The sequence below is a fragment of the Nanorana parkeri genome, unplaced genomic scaffold, assembly GCF_000935625.1.
Source record: "Nanorana parkeri isolate BGI_ZX_2015 unplaced genomic scaffold, ASM93562v1 scaffold2620, whole genome shotgun sequence".
Taxonomy (NCBI): domain Eukaryota; kingdom Metazoa; phylum Chordata; class Amphibia; order Anura; family Dicroglossidae; genus Nanorana; species Nanorana parkeri.
In genome coordinates this window covers 22,416-27,235 of record NW_017308888.1, presented here as the reverse complement: position 1 = coordinate 27,235, position 4,820 = coordinate 22,416, and the positions used below count along the sequence as shown (strand labels likewise).

Here is a 4,820-nt window from a genome sequence, read left to right as displayed (position 1 = left end):
TTTGGAGGTGATTCCAGCCACTTCCTGCTGTCCTCCCTTCAGGACCCAGGCAGACAGTCAGTAGAAGTGCAGTCTCCCTCCAGCCAATAGCAGAAGAAGTGGGCGGAGGCAGCTGCCGAGGAGCTCAAGCACTACACGGGCTTATCACAGGCAGCTGAAGAGCCTCTTCTCCTCCTCCTCTGCAGGATCCGAGTGGCCGAGAGGGGAGATTCCCGCTGTGCTGGCGGCCGTTTTTACAGGCACCAGAGAGGCCCGGGGGTCAATTGCCACACTGTCCCCCGGCCCAGTCCGCCCCTGCTGGAAGTCCATTCAAGACTTGTTTATCACCAAGAGAGTGTCATTGAAGGAAAGGCATTTTTAAAAACCTACCATTCACCAGATCACAAAATTGTCAATCAAATAAACACACATCGTCTTCAGAAGGTGAAGAAGAATCGAGAGTGAATTTGGCTATTATTTAGTCTATTATATTTTTGGGTAGAAAAAAATATACCTCTGCGTGGCCACCAAGATGATGGCGCTTTAATGGATGACTTTCGGGAATTGCTGAGATATCGAGTTGCATCTGGAGACAAAATGTTAGAAAAGCACCTCCTTACTGCATCTTCCCGTGCTACTTACATTTCCAAATCCACACAAAATGAGTTAATCAGGTGTTGTGGTGATGTAATCAGCAATATCATTGTAGCTAGAATTAAAGAGACTTGCTATTTTAGTGTAATCTTTGATGAAACTACAGATATTTCCCATACAGAACAACTTTCACTCAACTTTAGATATGTATACAATGGATCTATTCGCGAAGAGTTTGTAAAATTTGTAGATGCTTATGAATTTGCAACCCAGAATAAATCAGGAACTGATTCAGATTCAGAACCAAGGCTTACAGGACAAGTTTTAGGCCAGATGTTTATACAACTTATTAAAGACCTCTCCCTGGACATCACTCAATGTCTTCAGAGGTGGCTGGTGCTGTATCTGAAATTCTTCATGCAGCACCCAACAGTTGCAGATGTCCTTGCTACAACCATTCTCTGAACAATTCAATTTCAAAGTCCTCACAAGTGGCAGCAGTTCGCAATGCAGTAGCAGTGGTCAAATCAGCCATTTAATTCTTTAATCAATCAGGAAAGCGTCATTTGTTTTTAAAGCAGGAGCTAGGCTCTCAACTGACCAGTCTTTGTGAAACTAGATGGGTAGAGCGCCATGATTCTCTTATAAGATTTCTCAGGACAAGTTTTAGGCCAGATGTTTATACAACTTATTAAAGACCTCTCCCTGGACATCACTCATTGTGTTGGCATTGGAACAGACAGTTGCAGTGTTATGTCTTCAGAGGTGGCTGGTGCTGTATCTGAAATTCTTCATGCAGCACCCAACAGTTGCAGATGTCCTTGCTACAACCATTCTCTGAACAATTCAATTTCAAAGTCCTCACAAGTGGCAGCAGTTCGCAATGCAGTAGCAGTGGTCAAATCAGCCATTTAATTCTTTAATCAATCAGGAAAGCGTCATTTGTTTTTAAAGCAGGAGCTAGGCTCTCAACTGACCAGTCTTTGTGAAACTAGATGGGTAGAGCGCCATGATTCTCTTATAAGATTTCGAGATGGGCTTGTAAAAGTGGTGAGTGCATTATCAGCAATATCTCAATGGAAATGCTCAAGCAGTAGCTCAACAGCATCTATTTTACATTCACAGAGATATTCCTGTGAATACTGACCAAGTCATCGAGCTGTTTGCCAAGCAAGGAAAACAAAGACTTGAGCTAATTCTGTGGATTTTTCATGTTATGTAATTTACAAATAATCTGTTTCTATTGTGCGTGATTAGAGATTGATAATGTTTGGGTTTGCTACATGTTTTTTAAATAGCATTTTATATTGTTTGTGAATATTTTGCCTGGGAATATTCTGTTATAAGTATACAAACTGCTTATGATCTTTGTGATAATAAAGTTATTTGTGGTCAAACATATTCTGTCTCCCTGTCATGTAAAAATCTGTAATCTGTAATTATAAATGTGTCACTGTTTTAAACAAGGTTAGGACTGTATGATACGTAAATAAAATATTAACCGTTCTGTAAGCAAAACTTTATTTTCTGGCAGTGCCCCTCCCGAGAATAGACTCTGGATCCGCCCCTGTAGCAGGAAACTCCGGTCCTCCAGCTGTGGTGAAACTACAAATCCCATGAAGCATCTCTCTCCGGGAGTCATGTCTGTGGCTGTGAGAATCTTGCAAAGCCTCATTGGATTCGTAGTTCCACCACAGCTGGAGGGCCACACTTTGGCCATCCCTGCATTACATTATGGTGTGTATATAGTCATGTGTTTTCACTTGCATCTGCATCACCTGTTCTGTCTGATGAAGGGGATCCTGTGAGACCCCGAAACATTGCACTGAGTATATCATGCTATGCTGCTCATATGTCAAATAAATAGACGTAGATGATTTGCTATTGGAGTGCCGGTGTCAATATTTCTTCTTTTGGACAGGCCTAACACTTGCAAAAAAACTGAGGCAGGATGGGAGTGGGAGTTGTTATGCAGCCCTCTCCTGCATCTTTGATTGATTTTCCACTGCCCGATCTCCTGAAGGTAGTTGCGTAACCCAGTGGCTAAAGAATTCAACTGCTTGTGTGCTGTTGATTTATTTAAGCCATGCTAAATGTATAGCTTAAAAGCATCTCCCAAGCCTGTCACATTTGTAAAAAAATTATACGGTATTTTGAAAAAAATTATTTGTTTTTTTAAATGTCTCCCATATCAGTGCCAAATTTTGTTTCAACATTCACTTTCCATAGACTTCAAAGTTGTTTTTAGTTAAGCGTTTATTGGACTTCAAGCAGGTTTCAACACCCCCCCCCAGGAATTGAACCTAAGCAGATTTGCTAATCCCTACTAATAATATCTCTTTGAAAAAAGGTAATTTTTTTGTTAAAAGAGCTAACACTGGCTCCTATGATTTATGGAAGGTGTGACTTTACAATAGAGCCATTTACTGTTAGTAATTGAAAATGTAGAGCCCAATAGCAGGGGCACACACCTTGGGATAGGATACTCAAGAGATGAATCCGGCACAGATTGCAAATATCCTAAAGTTCAGGTAAACAGAATTGCACGGATAGCAACAGAACACACAGTGGATAGCGCTGAAACGACTGAGCACTCTCTCTCTGGAACCTTCCAGCTTTATAGTGATCAAACAGGAAGTTATGTCAGGAGGTGTGGCAGAAGGGATGCAATTGCTGTCTATAACAAGAAGCACTCCCTTACAATAAATACTGCAGTTTTTTAGAAGTAATACTGCAGTTTTTGTTACATGTAAAAAAATGCAGTTTTTTGGACATTAAAAAACTGCCCTATTACAGTGCAAATGCAGTATTAGTGCAGCCCAGCTGAAGTATTACTGCAGTGCATTTAGGGCTTGTTCACACCAAATGCAAACCAGATCTGCATGAGTTTCTGCACACGCAGTGCAGTGGGTTGTGCCGCGATCTTGCCGCATTTTTGATGCGTTGCGGGCCGTTTTTTTTAGCTTAAACTGGGCTTTCAGTGCGTTCCAGGGCTTTTACATGCGTTTTTGATGCGTTTACATGCGTTCCAGAACAGGCAAAATAGGGCTTCTGCAGTTTTTTTACATGCTCTGGAAATGAATGCTGCGGTGTGAGCTAGAGCACACAATACAATTGGAATACATTGGACGCAGTTTTGATCTGGTCTGTGACTGCTCTGCTCTGCATCTGGAACGCGCTTGGTGTGAACAATGCCTAAGGGCTTGTTCACACCAAATGCAGACCAGATCTGCATGAGTTTCTGCACACGCAGTGCAGTGAATTTTGCAGTATTTTTTGCCATGTTTTAAATGTGCTCCGGGCCGTTTTTGGTTAAAAAAAAAAATCTTTTTTTTTTTTTAAAGTTTAGAATGGCCTTTTAATGCGTTCCTGAGTGTTTGCATGCATTTTAGATGCGTTTGCATGTGTTCCAGAGCGTTCCAGAGCAGGTAAAATAGGGCTTGCTGCAGTTTTTTTACATGCTCTGGAACTGAACGCTGCGGTGTGAACTAGAGCCCAAAATACCATTGGAATACATTGGACGCAGTTTTGATCCGGTCAGTTAGCTCTGCCCTGCTCCTGGAACGCGCTTGGTGTGAACAAGGCCTCAAAATACTAGTAAAATACAAGTGCAATACAGTTTGAAGTATTAATGACATTACCTGATATCTTTGGCTATAGTTTACAAAAATATAGTAGTTTAATACGTGTAAGCTCTGTGTACTCTATGGTACTGTTAAGCAACAGTATGTTTATGTTTTCATACGTTTTACACATTACTGATGAGCTTCTTATGAACTGGGACTGATGCTAATAGGGACCTGTTTACTGGGTATTTTGCCACTGCTTTCTAAGTAATAGGAGATAATACTTATAATTCATTTAATTGTGCTTTTTTTTACTTACCAAATAAAGCACAAAACATTCCACCAAGAATGGGATCTGGAATAGAGGCAAACAAAGCAGTAAACTTTCCAATTGTTCCTAAAATAAACATAATTCCAGCACCATATTGAACCACTCTTCTGCTGCCAACCTGAAAAGCAATACATAAAAGTCATTAGATTAAAGCCAATTATTTTTGCATTTGCAGATCAGCTGGTGTGTGGGATGTTGTGTTGTTGGACTGAATTACAATGTGCAATGCTTAGTTGTGTTAACAACAACAACAACAACAACAACAACAAAGATGGTGTCACTGCAAACCTTCAGAATATTTTTAAATTTGAAAGAGCAAATACTTTGGTGGAAATATTTTTTTCTTAATT

General features: G+C 40.5%; 1 long non-coding RNA gene across 1 annotated transcript in view; it reads right to left on the bottom strand.

Moving 5' to 3' along the window:
* LOC108802039 overlaps positions 1-4,337 on the bottom strand; it is an 11,967-nt gene extending 7,630 nt beyond the window's left edge. The window contains exon 1 of the long non-coding RNA XR_001942193.1: positions 4,328-4,337. This is a non-coding gene — a long non-coding RNA (uncharacterized LOC108802039). The remainder of the gene's footprint in view (positions 1-4,327) is intronic.
* Between the last annotated feature and the right edge of the window lie 483 nt (positions 4,338-4,820).